Genomic DNA, 22363 nt, shown 5'->3' on the forward strand with positions numbered 1-22363 from the left:
AAATGCTGGTAGGTTTCACAAACAAAATGTGCTGGCAAAAGACAAATAGAGAACACAGGTAGAAATACACAGGGGATGGATGACACCTGAAGGGGGGTGGAGAGAAGCACAAAGAAAGGTGAAACAGATCAGTGTGTGACAGTACCCAAACCCAGGGGCGCCACCTGGCGTCCAACTTGGATGCATACCTGGTTGACCGGGGTGCCGGCTCCTCCGTGCCATTACCCTCCCAGTCAAACATGTACTGGAACCCCCTACCCGAGGTCGAACCTTCAGGAGACGCATCAAAATGTTCGCTGGTTGGCCGCCGATGAGACGGGGGAGAGGGGTGGGCCTGGAAACAGGAGACATAGTGCTGTGAGATGGGTTTAACTCTGGACACATGAAAGGTGGGATGTATACGAAGGGTACAGGGCAACAGAAGACAAACAGTAGAGGGGCTAATAACTTTGGAGATGAGAGGGGCAGATCCTGGCTGGACAACCATATCTTCTGCCTGAGACGATACCGGGGCGCCAGTGTCCGTTGGCGATCCGCTTGTCGTCGATACCTAGAGATGGTCTTGAGGAGGGCCGACCTGGCTCTCCTCCAGATACGACAACACAGCAGACAAACATCTGGGCCAAAGGTATGCTGACCTCTCTTCTTCTTGCTCAAGGTAGAGCGGAGGCTGATAACCCAGGGAACACTCAAAAGGTAATAGGCCCGTGGCAGAGCAGGGAGGGGTGTTGTGGGCATATTCGACACACATAAGCTGCTGGCTCCAGGTGGCGGGCTTGGCGGAGACCTATCTTGGTCCTGGTTGGCTCGCTCCGACTAGCCATTGGACTGGGGGTGGAACCAGGAGGACAGGCTGGCTGACGACCCAATGAGGATTCAGAACTACTTCCAGAACTGGGACGAGAACTGAGGAACCCAGTCGGAGACCATGTCTACTGGTAGTCCATGGATCCGGAAGATGTGCTGCACTGTGAGCTGCGCCGTCTCTTTGGCAGAGGGTAGCTTTGGGAGAGGAATGAAGTGGGTGGCTTTGGAAAACAGATCCATCATGTTCAGGATGGCGGTGTAGCCATCAGACAGGGGGAGACCTGTGACAAAGTCCAGGGAGATGTGAAAGCAGGGACGGCGAGGGACAGGCAAATGTTGGAGGAAACCAGCCGGAGCCTGCCACGGAGTCTTGTTCTGTGCACAGACCGTGCAAGCGACGACAAATGCCGGAGATGTCGGGACCCATGGTAGGACACCAAAAGCCTTGTCACACTAAAGCCAGGGTCCGATGGGAGCCCGGGTGGCAGGCAAGCCTGGAGGAGTGGGCCAACTCCAGGGCCGAGGAGCGGACCGCGTCAGGAGCGAACATCCGGACCCCATGCCGCATTGCCAGGCATGGGGTCCGGATGGAATTTGGAATTTGCACTTATCTGCTTTAACAAAAAGCTGGTTATCCATGAGGCATTGGAGAACAAGGTCGGACGCGGAGCACAGGTTCATGGGTGGAGCGGGAGAAGACGAGGATGTCATTGAGATAGAAGAAGACAAACCGGTTCAACATGTTGCGGAGAACATCATTAACCAGAGCCTGGAACACATCAGGGATGTTGGTAAGGCCAAATAGCATGATCAGAAACTCGTAGGGACCGCTGGCCATGAGGACGGCCAATCGTCCCCTTTCCATATCCGCACCAGGTGGGAGGTGCTCCGTATGTTCCAGATTGGAGAACACAGTGCCCCCAAGGAGTGGCTCGGAGGTGAGGAGATGAGAGGTAATGGATAGCGGTTCGTAGAAGGTCAATCCTGCAGTCATAAGGTCGGTGTGGCAGCAGCGAAGTGGCCAGGGCCGTGCTGAACATCTCCCAGAGGTCCTGGTACTCCGCAGAGAGTTCTGGGGCAACTTCCGAGCTCCCAGGAAGACATCCCGGGGCAGGCTGAGCTGACTTCAGGCAATGGGCATGGCAGAATGGTCTCCAGCCCATGATGGCAGATCAGTCAATGATGGGACTGTCCCAATAATAAGGGGAGCTGAGGAGACTTAATGAGCAGGAACTGGATCTTCTCGCTGTGGTTCCTTGACACTTTTAGGTTGATGGGGGTGGTATTGTGGGTGACCCAGCCTATAGAGCGCCTGTCCAGTGCTCAAACGTCAATGGGAATGGGGAGGGCCTGAGAACGGATATACAGCTCAGAAGGGTAGTGTCCATAAAGCTCTCATTGGCCCCAGAGTCGATGAATACCTGGAGAGATTTCAACTGGTTCCACCACAGCAACATGGCATGAAAAGGGTAGGTATAAATACACCAGAGATAATGGAGAAATGGGCGACACCTGGACGGGGTGGAGACAAGAAGAAAGACAGGTGAAACAGATCAAGTTGTGACACTGTGCCTTGACACAATCCTGTCTTGGAGCTCTCCAGACAATTCCTTCAACCTCATGACTTGGTATTTGCTCTGACATGCACCGTCAACTGTGGAACATATAGAAAGGTGTGTTCCTTTCCAAATCATGTACAATCAATTGAATTTACAACAGGTTGACTCCAGTAAAGTTGTAGAAACATCTCTAGGATGAGCCATGCAAATAGGTATAGTGGAGAAATTGCAAGATGATGTTATAATACTCTACGTGTCCCCTCCCGTGGGCTAATGTAATTAGCATGAGTTTGTAAGTAACAATAAAAGTTCCCAGGACATTGACATACAGTGCCTTGTGAAAGTATTCGGCCCCCTTGAACTCTGCGACCTTTTGCCACATTTCAGGCTTCAAACATAAAGATATAAAACTGTATTTTTTGTGAATAATCAACTACAAGTGGGACACAATCATGAAGTGGAATGACATTTATTGGATATTTCAAACTTTTTTAACAAATCAAAAACTGAAAAATTGGGCGTGCAAAATTTTTCAGCCCCTTTACTTTCAGTGCAGCAAACTCTCTCCAGAAGTTCAGTGAGGATCTCTGAATGATCCAATGTTGACCTAAAGGACTAATGATGATAAATACAATCCACCTGTGTGTAATCAAGTCTCCGTATAAATGCACCTGCACTGTGATAGTCTCAGAGGTCCGTTAAAAGCGCAGAGAGCATCATGAAGAACAAGGAACACACCAGGCAGGTCCGAGATACTGTTGTGAAGAAGTTTAAAGTCAGATTTGGATACAAAAGATTTCCCAAGCTTTAAACATCCCAAGGAGCACTGTGCAAGCGATAATATTAAAATGGAAGGAGTATCAGACCACTGCAAATCTGCCAAGACCTGGCCGTCCCTCTAAACTTTCAGCTCATACAAGGAGAAGACTGATCAGAGATGCAGCCAAGAGGCCCATGATCACTCTGGATGAACTGCAGAGATCTACAGCTGAGGTGGGAGACTCTGTCCATAGGACAACAATCAGTCGTATATTGCACAAATCTGGCCTTTATGGAAGAGTGGCAAGAAGAAAGCCATTTCTTAAAGATATCCATAAAAAGTGTTATTTAAAGTTTGCCACAAGCCACCTGGGAGACACACCAAACATGTGGAAGAAGGTGCTCTGGTCAGATAAAACCAAAATTGAACTTTTTGGCAACAATGTAAAACGTTATGTTTGGCGTAAAAGCAACACAGCTCATCACCCTGATCACACCATCCCCACTGTCAAACATGGTGTTGGCAGCATCATGGTTTGGGCCTGCTTTTCTTCAGCAGGGACAGGGAAGATGGTTAAAATTGATGGGAAGATGGATGGAGCCAAATACAGGACCATTCTGGAAGAAAACCTGATGGAGTCTGCAAAAGACCTGAAACATAAAGCAAAATCTACAATGGAATGGTTCAAAAATAAACATATCCAGGTGTTAGAATGGCCAAGTCAAAGTCCAGACCTGAATCCAATCGAGAATCTGTGGAAAGAACTGAAAACTGCTGTTCACAAATGCTCTCCATCCAACTTCACTGAGCTCGAGCTGTTTTGCAAGGAGGAATGGGAAAAAAATTCAGTCTCTCGATGTGCAAAACTGATAGAGACATACCCCAAGCGACTTACAGCTGTAATCGCAGCAAAAGGTGGCGCTACAAAGTATTAACTTAAGGGGGCTGAATAATTTTGCACGCCCAATTTTTCAGTTTTTGATTTGTTAACAAAAGTTTGAAATATCCAATAAATGTCGTTCCTCTTCATGATTGTGTCCCACTTGTTGTTGATTCTTCACAAGAAAATACAGTTTTATATCTTTATGTTTGAAGCCTGAAATGTGGCAAAAGGTCGCAAAGTTCAAGGGGGCCGAATACTTTCGCAAGGCACTGTATCTGATATGGGCAGATAGCTTAAATTCTTGTTAATCTAACTGCACTGTCCAATTTACAGTAGCTATTACAGTGAAAGAATACCATTGTTTGAGGAGAGTGCACAATTATGAACTTGAAAATGTATTAACCCTTTCACAAGTACCATCACACTGGTGTGATCGTTCTACAGTGGTCCCTGAAGCGTACGATCACACCCGTGTGATTAGAACACTCATTTAGAACGCTTAATTAGAATGGCCAGTTTAAAATGACGCAACAATCAGCATTTGAGCTGGCCACACTTTTTTCAGAAACTATTTAAATGAACACAGTCCTTACAGTCCTTATGTCCAGAATGTGAACAGTTTATTTTTGGATGCAATGTTCAGATATTCACAGAAGTATCTATAGCATAACACAATCATCCTTCCGGAAAAATGTAGGCTACATTTGCACTAGCTGCTAACTGAGGAAAGATTGACATAACACAAGCGGTCATATTTTCTAACTCTCGGCTAACATAAACTACAATGTGAATTAGCTAATAGTAATTACTATGTATAATTAATCACATCACAGGTGAGCTCACCGTGGGTCAAAATAATTGAGTAAAACACTTTCTAGAAATCGAAAGTAATCAATTAGTAGAAAGAGGAGGGAGGGAAGCGCTACTAAGGTACACAATAGTACATTTTGGTAGATAGAAGGTGCTCTTTGGTGAAAGGGGTAAATTGGTCATCAAAAAAATCAGACAATTAGTTTCAGCGCGCAGCCAAGATGAGTTTGGTCTGTTTATAGTATGCATGTTGAACGGGGGTGTCGTCTACCATCTTTCACATCCCACCATTCACTTCCTGAAGTTCTCAAAAAATGAGTGAACCCTTAGTCACCTAATTTTTTATAGCATCTTTGGTCCGACAGACGATCACGTGAAACCCAAAATGCATTGTATGAGAACAAACATGGCTCCACTCACATAGCTGGAATTAGCTTACCTCATCATAATCAGTACGACCTTCCAAAAAATATTTTACACACACTATGTGCCCATTACAATCTATGCAAACATCGGAATGCATGATTTATCACCGGTAATTGAAAAACGTGAATAAAATAGTAAAAATATCAATAATACCACACAAAACATTTTTCTGATAGTGATTTATTGATACAATTGGTGCATGCAGGCAGTCAATCACATAACCTCTCACTCCCACTCTGAGCCATTCAGTGTTGTTGTTTATGTATGCAGCTAATGAGCTAAGCTGTAGCATTAGCAATGTCTTTCAAAAGGAAACAACTCACAAATGCAGGACATTCTGGAGATTTAACAAAATTCTGACATTGAGTCTGAGTTTGAAAGTCAGGAATCAGATTCTGACAGTGACAGTGAGGAGCTGCACCCCAGCCATTAGAAAACCCTGAATCCGAGGACCCCTTGCCCACTTACAAAGTCCTAGTTCCATTTGAAGATGCTTGTGGTGATGGAGGCAGACCGATAATGGATGAAGTACAAGAGTTCTGTGGTAGCTGGAAGTCTGCCAGACATTTCACCCCCCCTGGCCCTGCTGTTTGCGTTTATGAGTCCCAGTCTGGAGTGCAACGGTCCTTGTCATTTCCATCTGAGGCAGTGCTTCAAGTTGTTTCTGACAGAGGAGCTGGTGGGAGACATAGCAGAACCCAATCGCTATGCCTTGGAGCTACAAGGGGCAACCACAATTGGTGAAATGTATACCTTCCTGGTGACAGTCCTTCTCATGGGGATAGTAAAGAAGAACTCCCTAAGAGAATACTGGAGCAGAGATCCTATGTTTGCAACTCCCTTCTTTGCCACCCTCTTTTCCCAAGACTGCTTCCTCGTTCTGCTGCAATGACTGCATTACATCAACAATGCTACTGCCATTCTAAATGACCTGTTATACAAAATAAGAAATGTCAACAGCTGGCAGTAAAGTGCCATGACAATCGAGACGTCCATGTCCTCTCCACTGTCCATACAGCAACCATGTCAGCCACAGGGAAGGTGGACCACCTGACGGGAGGGAGAAACATCAAACCAGACTGCGTGCTTGACTACAACCTCAAAATGGGGGCAGTGGGTAAGGCAGACATGATAAACAGCTTTGTGGATTGCACTCAGAAAACGACCAATTGGTATAAGATATTTTTCCTTTTTTTAATAAGGCACTTAATTTGGTAGAAACTCAGTCTGCATTTGAACATGGCTGCCTGTAGTGACACCTCTAGCACTGAGACTCTGTGCCACTTGGGAGTCATAAGGCCAGGGTAGCTTCAAAATACCACACAAAATACAAAGCAGTGTAGCCTAGTGGTTAGAGCGTTGGACTAGTAACCAGAAGGTTGAGAGTTCAAACCCCCGAGCTGACAAGGTACAAAATCTGTCGTTCTGCCCTGAACAGGCAGTTAACCCACTGTTCCCAGGCCGTCATTGAAAATAAGAATTTGTTTCTTAACTGACTTGCCTGGTTAAATAAAGATAAAAAAAATGCTAATACTTCTCTGACGCAATTAGCATTGTTTTCCAGAGCTAATAGAAGAATGTAGCTAGTAACCTAAGCATTGAGTATAACACCATAAAGGTTATGAAATGAGTAACATTATATTGTGTGGCCGCGGTTATAAGGAATATACACAAAAACATTATGCTACAGTAGAAACGACATAACACGACATGCAAAAACTATTATAAGGTAGTAAGGCACTTACTTTGATAGAAACGCACATCTTTCCAAAGTTGTTATTGGTAACGAAAACAACTTTGATTGCGATGTAGGCAACAGATGGAAAATATGAACACGTCTATGCAGGATGGGAGATGAGCAAATGTCTGCAGACTTGAACTGCACAAACAATTGGGAGGTGCTTGGGGAATTTTGTCCTGGTCAGAAATGTAAAGAAAAATGAATTCGTCCGCAAAAGTAAAAATTACTAATTTTATGAGAATGAATTAGGCAGAACACACCTCAATTCAAACTGTTATTAGAAAATAAAAAAACTTGTTGGAAAATAATAAAAAATGGACAATTTGAAAACAGCCTATAAATAAAAACAGGCTGCGTGCTTTGGTTTGAGGGAGGCACGAATTAAAATGTACTGTAACGTAACAATCGCATTCTGGAATGGAGAGAACATTCTAATATCACGGGCATAAAAAAACTCATGCTGGGGTGTCCGTTTGAGATATTTGGAACTCACACATGAAAGGGTTAATAAACCAATTCGGGACATTTGGGCAGTCTTGATACAACATTTTGAACAGATATGCAGTGGTTGATGGGATCAGTATAAAACTGTCCACATACTCTGCTGCCATTTAGTGGCCAAAATCTAAATTGATCCTGGGCTGGAATAGTACATTATGGCCTCTCTCCCTGCATTTCAAAGATGACGGTACAAAAAAAACACCTACTTTTTTGTTTGTATTATCTTCTACCAGATGTAATGTGTTATATTCTCCTACATTACTTTCACATTTCCACAAACTTCAAAGTGTTTCCTTTCAAATTGTATCAAGAATATGCATATCCTTGCTTCAGGTCCTGAGCTACAGGCAGTTAGATTTGGAAATGTAACCTTTAGCAAAACATTGAAAAAAAAGGGTCTGATCCTTATTATTGCATAAATTGTTTGTTTAATGCAATAGAATAGGGTTCTATTAGTACTCACTTATCTGTGTCTGTGTGAACTGAGAAGAGCCTTTGAGGCTCAACGTTAACAATTGATTTATGAATGGTTTAGTGATAAAGCCTAAAGCATGAATTTCATAGAATGAGTGGGTGTTTGTTTAATGCAAGGCACCAGGGAGAGGTGGCTTGGATATGAATAATTATGATAGGAACCTTGTCTTAGGTGCCAAACTCTGGTTTCTGTACAATAAGAACAGTCTTCACAGCAAATGCTATCTGGCTGGGGGATACTCCTTTCTCATGTATCAAGTATCACCTCGTGACCCATTCCATACATCTGTTGTTTGTCATGTAGACTAAGAGGGTGTATCTTTGCAATAAAATATATTTATATTATTTGTGTGAGGGCTCTCAACCCAACATTCAAGAGTTGTGGGTTGACCAGCCTCGTTATTGCAGAGCACGCACAACATTCACTTGTCTGTGTGGTGTGACCTGCTTTCCTTATTATAAAGTGAAAAAACATAGTTGTAGTATAACTCTGACTTGTGTGATAAGTTTGTCTCTCTCATTTGATAATACGCTTGAATGTTTTAATTAACTTGCCTTGGTGAAAGCTTAAAACATTTGTTTATTATGAAAAATAATATATTTCCATCCAACCTTTTTATGAGATTATGATAACAACAATATGATTTCCATATCTAAAACAAATAAATGTATGTAAATTATACATAATATACTCATTTACCTCAAAATATGGGTTGCGATGGAAATGACAAAGTGTGGTGGAAATGACATTATGAAAAAATATTGTATTGCAAACATTTTGAACAACCATTGTTAAACATTTCAGACCTATACTGGGTTGTAAAGGCCCATCACTCACAAAGTGTACAGCAGTACCCGATGGGCAAAGCTCAAGGAAGTAGGCCAGTGTTTTTGAGAGATGGGCCAGATAACAGAACGGTCATGCCGCACAGAAGAGCTCAGTGAGCAAAATGAAACTGTATAATTTGTGGTATATCCAACACGGGTGTGTGTGGAGGGTCACCTGCTTGTGAGAATCACTAAAGGGAACTGCCTGGATTTCACTGGTGTATTTACAACGGTAGTTCTCTGCAAAGTCAATATGCACAATGATCTCCTCTTTCCCCAGATTCTCTTAAGTCTCTCATTTGAGTATTGTTGTCGAATGTTGTACACATGTTTCCCCAACTTCTCTTTCAAGCCTTTGGAGAAGTCCTCCAATAGAATTTGCAGTGTGCCACATACCATTTATTTTACTGTCAAATGTACAAAGAACTTTTCCATGTTTCCCTTTCTTTTTCCACTCAAACCACCATGTCTGCTCACCGGCATAAAAGTCAGATGTTTTAAGCTATTTTGCTTGACAATGGGAGCACTCTCTATACATGCACTCTTTCTTCAGGTTCTCACAGCACAAACACTCAATAACTTTCTCAACGTTGCTGCAGCTGATCATTTTGTGATACTGTAGTTTGTCCACCATGAACTGGAGGGTGACGTGGGTTTTGCAGAGACGTGTCCCTATCCTGGACTGTTGTCTTGACAACCCAAAAAGGGCATCTTTTGCAGAATTCACAGTAGGAAATTTGAATTAAACTTAAACTTAAACTTCTGATAAAGGTTCTGAATTGTGCAATTCAGGAAGTGCTTCTGCTTTTTCTTCTTGTTCCTCGTTAGTGTGTACTTTTTCCCTGTTGTTGCTCTGCTGTTGTCATCACGATCATAAAATCTAGTGATTTATTCCTGGAGTATTGAAGACTTGATGGCCTGTTTTAATTTGCCCTCATTGCTTTTGCTGAAAATCCAAATTCTCTGTTTGCGGCTTTGACCAGGCCATACTTTCTCAGGATGTTGCCTCTGAGAATTTTTGAAGCCACTTGTTTATCTTTGGCACTGCACATATTTTTAAATGTTTGTTTTAACTCTGCAATGATGGCATTTTGAAACAATAAGATCCTTCTCAAGTTCTTCGGAGTTCCCTTCATTTGCTGTTCTGTTTTTGGGGAATCTTGTCTCTTCATTTTGTTCACCAGTCGATCATACCTTTTTTTCAGCTTTCCGTAAAGCGTTTGTCACATTTGTCATATTAAGATCTCTGTATGCTTTTGAGTGACCACTTCCAACTTTTTTCCTTTCAGCAAGTATTCGACTTCTCATTCATGTTGCAGATGATGAGGAAGAGGTACCAGGGTGTGCATCAGGGGTAGGTTAGTTAGGGGCAGTTTCGTTAGCCTCATGTTCTGGCTACAAGTCAAAAATCCAGAAAATCACATTGTATGATTTGTAAGTAATTAATTTGCATTATATTGCATGACATAAGTATTTGATACATCAGAAAAGCAGAATTTAATATTTTGTCCAGAAACCTTTGTTTACAATTACAGAGATCATGCGTTTCCTGTAGTTCTTGACCAGGTTTGCACACACTGAAGCAGGGATTTTGGCCCACTCCTCCATACAGAACTTCTCCAGATCCTTCAGGTTTCGGGGCTATCGCTGGGCAATACGGACTTTCAGCTCCCTCCAAAGATTTTCTATGGGGTTCAGGTCTGGAGACTGGCTAGGCCACTCCAGGACCTTGAGATGCTTCTTACGGAGCCACTCCTTAGTTGCTCTGGCTGTGTGTTTTGGGTCGTTGTCATGCTGGAAGACCTAGCCACGACCCATCTTCAATGCTCTTACTGAGGGAAGGAGGTTGTTGGCCAAGATCTTGCGATACATGGCCCCATCCATCCTCCCCTCAACACGGTGCAGTCGTCCTGTCCTCTTTGTAGAAAGGCATCCCCAAAGAATGATGTTTCCAACTCAATGCTTCACGGTTAGGATGGTGTTCTTGGGGTTGTACTCATCCTTCTTCTTCCTCCAAACACGGAGAGTGGAGTTTAGACCAAAAAGCTCAATTTTTGTATCATCAGACCACATGACCTTCTCCCATTCCTCCTCTGGATCATCCAGATGGTCATTGGCAAACTTCAGACGGGCCTGGACATGAGCTGGCTTGAGCAGGGGGACCTTGCGTGTGCTGCAGGATTTTAATCCATGACGGCATAGTGTATTACTAATGGTTTTCTTCTAGACTGTGGTCCCAGCTCTCTTCAGGTCATTGACCAGGTCCTGCCGTGCAGTTCTGGGCTGATCCCTCACCTTCCTCATGAACATTGATGCCCCACGAGGTGAGATCTTGCATGGAGCCCCAGACCGAGGGTAATTTACCGTCATCTTGAACTTCTTCCATTTTCTAATAACTGCACCAACAGTTGTTGCCTTCTCACCAAGCTGCTTGCCTATTGTCCTGTCGCCCATCCCAGCCTTGTGCAGGTCTACCATTTTATCCCTGATGTCCTTACACAGCTCTCTGGTCTTGGCCATTGTGGAGAGGTTGGAGTCTGTTTGATTGAGTGTGTGGACAGGTGTCTTTTATACAGGTAACGAGTCCAAACAGGTGCAGTTAATACAGGTAATGAGTGGAGATCAGGAGGGATTCTTAAAGAAAAACTAACAGGTCTGTGAGAGCTGGAATTCTTACTGGTTGGTGGTTATCAAATACTTATGTCATGCAATATATATATGTATGAATGTGGAAGTAGAGATATTGGGGTGCAAAGGAGCAAGAAAAATAAATACAGTATGGGGATGAGGTAGTTGGATGGGCTATTTACAGATGGGCTTTGTACAGGTGCAGTGATCTGTGGGTTGCTCTGACAGCTGATGCTTAAAGCTAATGCGGGAGATATGAGTCTCCAGCTTCAGAGATTTTTGCAGTTCGTTGCAGTCATTGGCAACATAGAACTGTTAGGAAAGGTGGCCGAAGGAAGAATTGGCTTTGGGGGTGACCAGTTAGTTAAACCTGCTGGAGCGCATGCTACGGGTGTGTGCTGCTATGGTGACCAGTGAGCTGAGATAAGGCGAGGCTTTACCTAGCAGAGACTTGTAGATGACCTGGAGCCAGTGGGTTTGGCGAGGGCCAGCCAACGAGAGCATACATGTCACAGTGGTGGGTAGTATATGGGCTTTGGTGACAAAATGGATGGCACTGTGATAGATTGCATCCAATGTATTAACCTCTCTAGGTTATGTGGGATGCTAGCGTCCCATCTGGCCAACATCCAGTGAGATTGCAGAGCGCCAAATTCAAATACAGAAATACTAATTATAAAAATTCAGGAAAAAAACATATTTTACATAGGTTTAAAGATTAACTTCTTCTGAATCCAAAATGCTTTACGGCGAAAGCATACCTTACGATTATTTGAGAACATAGCCCAGTTGACATATTATTACAAACAGTAACCAGCCAAGCAGAAGCGTTACAAAACTCAGAAATAGAGATAAAATGAATCCCTTACCTTTGATGATCTTCATATGGTGGCACTCAGAAGACATGAATTTACTCAATAAATGTTCCTTTAATTCGATAAAGTGTCACGCCCTGGTCAAAATTTATTATGTTTATCTTCATTTATTGGGTCAGGCCAGGGTGTGACATAGGTTTATTATGGTGTGTTTCGTCTTGGGGTTTTGTGGGGTGTATAGCATAGTCTATGGCTGCCTGAGGCGGTTCTCAATCAGAGTCAGGTGATTATTGTTGTCTCTGATTGGGAACCATATTTAGGCAGCCATATTCTTTGAGTGTTTCGTGAGTGATTGTTCCTGTTTCTGTGTTTAGTTTCACTAGATAGGCTGTATAGTTTTTTCACGTTTCTGTCTGTTGTTTTTTTGTACATTTCAGTATTTTCATGTCATTTTTCAACAATAAATATGAGTAACTGCCACGTTGCATTTTGGTCCGCTCCTCCTTCAACAGAAGAACGTTGTAACATAAAGTCTCTTCATATCCAAAAACCTCTGTTTTGTTCACGCGTTTTCTTCAGTAATCCACAGGCTCAAACACAGTCAAAACAGGCAGACAAAAAATCCAAATTGTATCCGTAAAGTTCATAGAAACATGTCAAATGATATTCAAACCTCAGGTTGTTGTTAGCCTAAGTTATCTACAATATTTAAACCGGACAATAATGTTGTCAATATAAAAGGTAAACAAGAAATGCACTCTCTCTGGATTGCGCATGAAAAGCTCTGTGACACATCAGGGTCCACTCATTCAGACTGGTCTTAGGTCTTACTCCCTCATTTATAAGAATACAAGCCTGAAACAATTTCTAAAGACTGTTGACATCTAGTGGAAGGAATAGGAACTGCAAATTGAGTCCTAAGTCAATGTATACTGTAATGGCATTGAATAGAAAACTACAAAAAATACTTCCTGAATGGATTTGTCTCAGGTTTTTGCCCACCAAATCAGTTCTGTTATACTCACAGACACTATTAACAATTTTGGAAATGTTAGTGTTTTCTATCCAAATCTACCAGTTATATGCATATCATATCTTCGGGGCCCAAGTAGCAAGCCGTTTCATTTGGGCATGCTTTTCATCCAAAATTCCGAATGCTGCCCCCTACCCTAGAGAAGTTAAGTGTGTTGGAGACTATTTTGTAAATGACATCGCCGAAGTCGAGGATCGGTAGGATGTTCATATTTACGAGGATATGTTTGGCAGCATGAGTGAAGGATGCTTTGTTGCAAAATAGGAAGTCAATTCTAGGTGCAATTTTTGATTGGAGTTGCTTAATGTGAGTCTGGAAGGAGAGTTTACAGTCTAACCCATATAACCCACATATTCTAAGTCAGAACCGTCCAGAGTAGTGATGCTGGACGGGTGGGCAGGCGTGGTCAGCGATCGGTTGAAGAGCATGCATTTAGTTTCACTTGCATTTAAGAGCAGTTGGAGGCCACGGAAGGAGAGTTGTATGGCATTGAATCTCATCTGGAGGTTAGTTAACACAGTGTTCAAAGAAGGGCCAGGGGTATACAGAATAGTGTCGTCTGCATAGAGGTGGATCAGAGAATCTCCAGCAGCAAGAGCGACATCACTGATGCATACAGAAAAGAGAGTCGGCCTGAGAATTTAACCCTGTGGCAACCCCATAGAGCCTGCCAGAGGTCCGGACAGCAGGCCCTCCGATTTGACACACTGAACTCTATCAGAGAAGTAATTGGTGAACCAGGCAAGGCAATCATTTGAGAAACCAAAGCTATTGAGTCTGCCGATAAGAATGTAGTGATTGACAGAGCCGAAAGCATTGGCCAGGTCGATGAATATGACTGCACAGTAATGTCTCTTATCGATGGCGGTTATGATACCGTTTAGGACCTTGAGCGTGGCTGAGGTTCACCCATGACCAGCTCTGAAACATAGCAGTGAAGGCACGGTGGAGGTACGGTGGGATTCGAAATGGTTGGTAATCTGTTTGTTACCTTGGCTTTCGAAGACCTTAGAAAGGCAGGGTTATATAGATATAGGTCTGTAGAAGTTTGGGTCTAGAGTGTCTCCCCCTTTGAAGAGGGGGATGACCGCGGCAGCTTTACAATCTTTGGGAATCTCAGACGATACGAAAGAGAGGTTGAACAGGCTAGTAATATGGGTTGCAATTTTAGCAGATCATTTTAGAAAGAGAGGGTCCAGATTTTCTAGCCCGGCTGTTTTGTAGGGGTCCAGATTTTGCAGCTCTTTCAGAACATCAGCTATCTGCATTTGGGTGAAGGAGAAATGGAGAGGCTTGGGTCGAGTTGCTGTGGGGAGTGGAGTGCTGTTGATCAGGGTAGGGGTAGCTAGGTGGAAAGCATGGCCAGCTGTAGAAAAATGCTTATTGAAATTCTCAATTATAGTGGAATTGTCGGTGTGATCAAGAACTTTGACTATCTACCGGAGAAACGAGGCAAGAAACTCACCTCAGTCAATCTCGGGTGCATCTAAGTATCTTCCCTGAAAACACTCCACTTCAAGACAACTACAAAGGACATTTTGACCTCTGGTGGACAACCAGAGCCTTACACCCATCGAGCCCTTACCATAGAATAATTAATTGCTTGCAACAGAGAGATGACGAACTAAGACATCTACACGTAAGTGCATTACCTTTCTTACCCAAACAGGCGTGGTTCCAGGGCAAAGTAGTATTATTATTACTTTGAGGGTAGTTTACAAATTTACGATAAGGTTGATTCGCTTTGTCCCTCTCTCTATCAGCTCCTCCCTCTCCATATGTGTAACAAGCCATCATATCTTGTCAGTCCACTAGGGACTTTTGTCTCATGTAAGTGTATATGTGTATTCTATGTTATTATTTAGTTAGCTAGTAAATTTGTGTAGACCTGAAATGATCAGAAAAGACTTGGGTTCTTGCGGATTCAAGAAGTGTGCAACTTTCAGAATGAGACTGATATGAGGAAATTATTAATAAATGTTTGTTTTCGATATGTCATCTTGAGTTTAATTCGGGAGATGGTAACTTGTTTAACAACTTCTTCCATGGTGCCCCAAATCCCTAATGAGTAAATTGTTACATGATTAATTTAATAGAGTATCAATTAAACATAAGTTTGTTTATTCAATAAATAACATTAATCAAAGTCACGTCACAACAGCAAGAAGGCCAAAAATTATGTTTCATCAAATATTTTTTTTTAGCTATTTTTTGATACTTCAAGGTGTCTTAATATTCAAAATCAAATAGCAAAATTATCCTTGCTATGACCTTCTAAAAACAATTCCATATAGCTTAGTAGATGCCTCCATCATGCTTCACGTGGGAATGATGTTCTCGGGGTGATGAGAGGTGTTGGGTTTGCACCAGACATAGCGTTTTTCTTGATGACCAAAAATCTACATTTTAGTCTCTTCTGACAAGAGTACCTTCTTCCACATGTTTTGGGAGTCTCCACATGCATTTTGGCGAACACCAAACGTGTTTGCTTATTTTTATCTTTAAGCAATGGCTTTTTTTCTGGCCACTCTTCCATAAAGGCCAGCTCTCTGGGGTCTTACGGACAGATACTCCAATCTCGTCTGTGGAGCTTTGCATCTCCTTCAGGGCTATCTTTGGACTTTTTGTTGCCTCTCTGATTAATGCTCTCCTTGTCTGATCTGTGAGTTTGGTGGGCGGTTTTCTCTTGACAGGCTTGTTGTGGTGCCATATTCTTTCCATGTTTTAATAGATTTAGTGGTGCTCCGTGGGATGTTCAAAGTTTCTGATATTTTTTGTAACCCAACCCTGATGTGTACTTCTCCACAACTTTGTCCCTGACCTGTTTGGAGAGCTCCTTGGTCTTCATGGTGCCGCTTGCTTGGTGGTGACCCTTGGTAAGGGGTGTTGCAGACTCTGGGGCCTTTCAGAACAAGTGTATATATACTGAGATCATGTGACACTTAGATTGCACACAGGTGGACTTTATTTAACTAATTATGTGACTTCTGAAGGTACTTGGTTGCACCAGATCTTATTTAGGGGCTTCATTGCAAGGGGGGTGAATACATTTGCACGCACAACTTTTCCATTTTTTTTAACATGTTCTTTTTTTCATTTCACTTCACCTATTTGGACTATTTTGTGTATGTCTAACAAAATAGGAAAAACGTCAAGGGGATTGAATACTTTTGCAAGGCACTGTACAAGCATACCTGTGCAAATAATTTAACTACAACGTGACTCTTTATCAAGTACAATATAGGTTTACATCAATCACAAGCTGTGTGTGAGTAGTAAAGTAACACTGGTCTTCTAAATCAAATATGTGATTATCAACATTCTGTTAAAAGATGGCCTTGTATTTTATAGCGATGATGTACATGTGGCTCTTTTATCAAATAGGTCTACTGCAAAGTGTATATGTTTACGTCAATTACAAGCTATGTTCACACTGGGTTTCTAAGTCAACGATAGATGCTTGGGGCAATTAAACCACTCACTATTTAATACTATAACAAATACCATCTGCTATATCACCACGACATTCCCAACTGTGCTGCTTTCCAATAATACGCAGAGAAAATGAAGCCTTTGCAGTTAATTCCTCCACAACTACGATAACAATTTCATCAACACACAATGCTCTGTTTTTAACCTATTAGGTAATAGTTGCGGGCGATCGTGTGTGTGTGTGTGTGTGTGTGTGTGTGTGTGTGTCCATATTCTCAGATTCCCCAAAAGATTCCAAACAGCAGGCTAAATAACCACATCTTGGTCCAGTCACCCTGGCCATCAAGGTTGCCAGACTCTGACCTCTATTTCAACAAGCTCAGGCTCCTGTTTTGATTCTGCCATTTCCCTGTGGCTGCAATAGGGTTTTGTTTTTCATTTGTCTCCCATGCTGTATGTAGGGATTATCAAACATATTGGAATGATACTAAAGCCCCTAGCTAGCACAATCCAGCTGGCCCCTGATGAAGCCAGCTTTTCTTGTGTGCTTAGCTTCAGTGACCGAAGCCCATCCATGGCTAGGATAGATTTGAATATAGAATCAGTGGTGTAGTGGAGTGTATATGCAGGTATATGGCATACACCCACTTATTAATAATAGGCACTGCATATTCTCACTTTTTAAATCCCCTTGATGCATATGAAATTAGTGTAGTGGAGGTATACGCTATATCAATTAAGTCCGATGGAACAGATTAGAATGTTTACATTAAAATGTAGACAAACTATTATTTCTTCACATTTTAGGTGCGGCAATGTGCACACAGCGGAAGACCCAATCGTGATTGTTGGATGCCTGTGCACTTGAATTAAAGGGTAAACACAGCAAAAATGTAATGTCTTAGATTTTTCCAAGAGAGCAAACCCCCCCCCAAAAATGAATATGTTTCAATCGTAGACACTACAGACTTTTTGAAGAAATTACAGACTTTTCAGTGGACTCAGTTACTTGTCTCTAGTCTTCATACGAATATTCCTCATCAAGAGGGTTTAGATGTGATTAAACATTATTTGAATCAAAGAACAGATCTCACGCCCTGACCTTAGTATTCTTTGTTTTCTTTATTATTTTGGTTAGGTCAGGGTGTGACAAGGGTGATACAGTGGGGCAAAAAAGTATTTAGTCAGCCACCAATTGTGCAAGTTCTACCACTTAAAAAGATGAGAGAGGCCTGTAATGTTCATCATAGGTACACTTCAACTATGACAGACGGAATGAAAAAAAAATCCAGAAGATCACATTGTAGGATTTTTTATGAATTTATTTGCAAATTATGGTGGAAAAAAGTATTTGGTCACCTACAAACAAGCAAGATTTCTGGCTCTCACAGACCTGTAACTTCTTCTTTAAGAGGCTCCTCTGTCCTCCACTCATTACCTGTATTAATGGCACCTGTTTGAACTTGTTATCAGTATAAAAGACACCTGTCCACAACCTCAAACAGTCACACTCCAAACTCCACTACGGCCAAGACCAAAGAGCTGTCAAAGGACACCAGAAACAATGCGTTTGAGCCAATCAGCTTTGTTGTGACAAGGTAGGGGAGGTATAAAACCAACTCCATATTATGACAAGAACAGCTCAAATAAGCAAAGAGAAACTACAATCCATCATTAGTTTATAGTTTTTGACAATTGCTTACACATGACTTCTGAAACTTTTTCTCTTTTTCTCTAGACTATACACACAAAACGTCACACATCTCTTGCAAAACCAAACACTTCATTCAAAACTATTTTAACCCTTCTCAAAAATGTGTTTTTCCATCAAAACATTACAGACAAACGATCATCAAATGATTAGTTAGTGTACACGTCAACTACACACAGATGTGACAAACGTAAAACACTACTATCTTGTGTATTTTGCATGTTCAGTGGAGTCCACGGCAGTTTGTCATAGCACTCACACGTACATGTATGTGCACAAATATACACAGTATGTATGCATATTCAGTATATATTTACACAATAAACAGAAATGCATTGTATTTTCACCCAGATTTCGGGATGAACAATAATAGACAAGATACACTAGAAGATAAAAAAATAGGCTTGACCCACTCCTCGCCCTTGTCCTCCTATTCCTTGTCCTCCTATTCCTCGTCCCCCTCTTCCTCTAACTCTCTCTCCAAAATTGGCCTCCATTGTTGTCCAAACCAAGGAAGCCAACTTGAACCCAAATTATAATGCTCAAGCTCTGATTTCTAAGTGAAGAAATTATCTTTGTGTTTTCACATGTTAGCACTGGGTTTAGGTAATTGGTAAATGAGTGTGGCATTTGGAATGGCATAGTTTTCCAAACGAAACACAAGACCTGTTAGTTTTCTACATTAGACACATTCAAAACTATGTTTAGGGTTTTGCAAAAAGTATGTTTTGCAATTGCTGACTTGGTCTGAAGATTAGGTATTTGAGTTAATGCTTTCACTGAGTGTGCCTCAAATACCACTTTTAGTGTGTAAGCGATTGTAAAAAACTGTATTACATTAAGGTCAGTCAATCCGGAAAATTTCAAGAGTGGTTTAAACATGCTATTAATGGTCCCCTGAGTTTTTCTCCACTGGTATGCCATCCAGCCCTGGAATTTTCCCAGACTTAAAGTCTTTAATTTCATCAAGAAGTTCCTCCTCTGGAATTTGGCCTTCACATGAATCTTAACCGAATTAATTAGCTTCGGTTAGTAGAGATGGAGCTGACTGAAAAGAAGCATATGCTTAAAGGACTTTGCTTCCTCTTTCAAAATATTGTTTAGTGAATCATTGGTGACTCCGTCATTTATAACAAGTTTAAGTAAATCATTTTTTTTGTATTTCTATGTTGAAAATGAAATAACAATTTGGTGAATTTATTCCAATATTCCATCCAGTTAATTTTATTTCTTATAATATATTACACTTGAATCTTTCTTGAATAAGTTCCTCCAGTTCTTTTAGTTTTTCCACTAACTTTTTATGTGATTCTATGGTACAGTTTTTATTGCTATTTATCTGTACTATTAGTCCCTTTATTTTCTTTGTTAATATGAACTATTTTGACCTAAATAGATTTTGTTTTAAAGGTGAATATTGCATTGCATGGCCTCTAAAGGCACATTTAAAGTGTCCTATACAATAAGGTGGTCTGCTGAACCAACAATATGTTATGTTGGAAAAAATCAGTTATGAATTCTTCTGTCCTGGTTAAAAACCAGTTGTCATCCATTAGGCTTTGATCAAATTTCCAATATCCTTGCCCACGTGGAAATTATGTAAGATAAATGTTTATGCCTAATATTTGATGGTCCGACTGCATTCTGTCCCCTTCCAACACTTTTTAAACATTTGGTGCTAGTAGGAATTACACAATAAAGTATTCAAGACAACTAGCTTGATTGAGTCTCTGCAATATATATCTCATGAGGTCAGGATATTTAAGCCTCCACAGTCGGATGTTTTCAATGAGGAGACTCTCAGTTAGATAGCAAATGTTCAGTTTTTCCCAAAAGATTATTTGTGTAGGAGAAATCGCTCCGTTTTGTTCATCACGTTTGGCTAATAAAAAACCTCGAAAATTCAGTCATTACAACGCCAAACTTTTTTTCCAAATTAACTCCATAATATCGACAGAAACATGGCAAACGTTGTTTAGAATCAATCCTCAAGGTGTTTTTCACATATCTATTCGATGATAAATCATTCGTGGCAGTTGCCTTTCTCCTCTGAACCTAATGGAAAAGTGGACGCAGCTGGAGATTGCGCAATAATTTCGACGGAGGACACCAAGCGGACACCTGTTAAATGTAGTCTCTTATGGTCAATCTTCCAATGATATGCCTACAAATACATCACAATGCTGCAGACACCTTGGGGAAACGACAGAAAGTGTAGGCTCATTCCTGGCGCATTCACAGCCATATAAGGAGACATTGGAACACAGCGCATTCAAAATCTGGGGCATTTCCTGTGTGAAATTTCATCTTAGTTTCGCCTGTAGCATTAGTTCTGGGGCACTCACAGACAATATCTTTGCAGTTTTGGAAACATCAGAGTGTTTTCTTTCCAAAGCTGTCAATTATATGCATAGTCAAGCATGTTTTTGTGACAAAATATCTTGTTTAAAACGGGAACGTTTTTTTATCCAAAAATTAAAAGATCGCCCCCTATATCGAAGAAGTTAAGGAGCAGTTCTCTCTCTATGGGTCTAACCCCAAGAAGTTCTGGAAAACGGTTAAAGACCTGGAGAATAAACCATGCTTCTCACAGCTGCCCATGTCCCTTAATTTAATGTTGATGATGTGGTTGTTCCGAACATGAAGCACATGTCTGAGCTCTTTAATCACCACTTCATTAAGTCTGGATTCCTAATTGACTCAGCCATGCTTCCTTGCCCGTCCAACATTCCTCACCCCTTCTAATGTTACTATCCCAATGCTTCTCACTCTTTTTGCCATGCCCCAATACAAAGTTTCTCTCTGCAAGCAGTCACTGAGTCTGAGGTGCTAAAGGAGCTCCTGAAACTTAACCCCAAAAAAACATCCATGAACTTGACATCTTTAAGGTTGCTGCCCCTATCATTGCCAAGCCTATCTCCAATCTTTTTAACCCTTCTCTCCTTTCTGGGGAGGTTTTCATTGCTTGGAATGCTGCCACAGTTCCTCCTTTAAACAACGGGGGAGATCAACCTGATACTAACTAACGGGGTGGCAGGGTAGCCTAGTGGTAAGAGCGTTGGACTAGTCACCACAAGGTTGTTGTTTCATACCCCCGAGCCGACAAGGTACAAATCTGTCGTTCTGCCCCTGAACAGGTAGTTAACCCACTGTTCCTAGGCTGTTATTGAAAGTAAGAATGTGTTATTAACTGATTTGCCTGCTTCTATAAAAAAATGTATAGGCCTATTTGTATTTTGCCCTGATTATCAAAGTGTTGGAAAAACTTGTCAATAATCAACTGACTGGCTTTCTTTATGTCTATAGTATTCTCTCTGGTATACAATCTGATTTCCGCTCAGGTTATGGATGTGTCACTGCAACCTTAAAGGTCCTCAATGATGTCACCATTGCCCTTGATTCTAAGCAATGTTGTGCTGCTTTTTTACTGACTAGGCAGAACATTCCATTCTTGCGGGCCTGCTAAGGAGTATTGGTGTCTCTGAGGGGTCTTTGGCCTGGTTTGCGAACTACCTCTCAAAGAGTGCAGTGTATAAAGTCAGAAAATATGCTGTCTCAGCTACTGGCTGTCACCTAGGGAGTACCCCAAGGCTCAATCCTAGGCCCCACACTCTTCTCAATTTACATCAACAACATAGCTCAGGCAGTAGGAAGATCTCTCATCCATTTATAAGTAGATGATAGTCTTATGCTCAGCTGGCCTCTCTCCAGATTTTGTGTTAAATGCTCTACAACAAAGCTTTCTTAGTGTCCAAAAAACTGTTTCTACCCTTAACCTTGTTCTGAAGACCTCCAAAATAAGTATGTATGGCTAGACTGTACACTGTCCTCCCCTCAGCACATATCAAAGATACAGACTAAAGTTACATCTAGACTTGGTTTCCTCTATCATAATCACTCCTCTTTCACCCCACCTGCCAAACTAACCCTGATTCAGATGACCATCCTACCCATG

The sequence above is a fragment of the Oncorhynchus masou genome, chromosome 28, assembly GCF_036934945.1.
Source record: "Oncorhynchus masou masou isolate Uvic2021 chromosome 28, UVic_Omas_1.1, whole genome shotgun sequence".
In the NCBI taxonomy this organism is placed as follows: domain Eukaryota; kingdom Metazoa; phylum Chordata; class Actinopteri; order Salmoniformes; family Salmonidae; genus Oncorhynchus; species Oncorhynchus masou.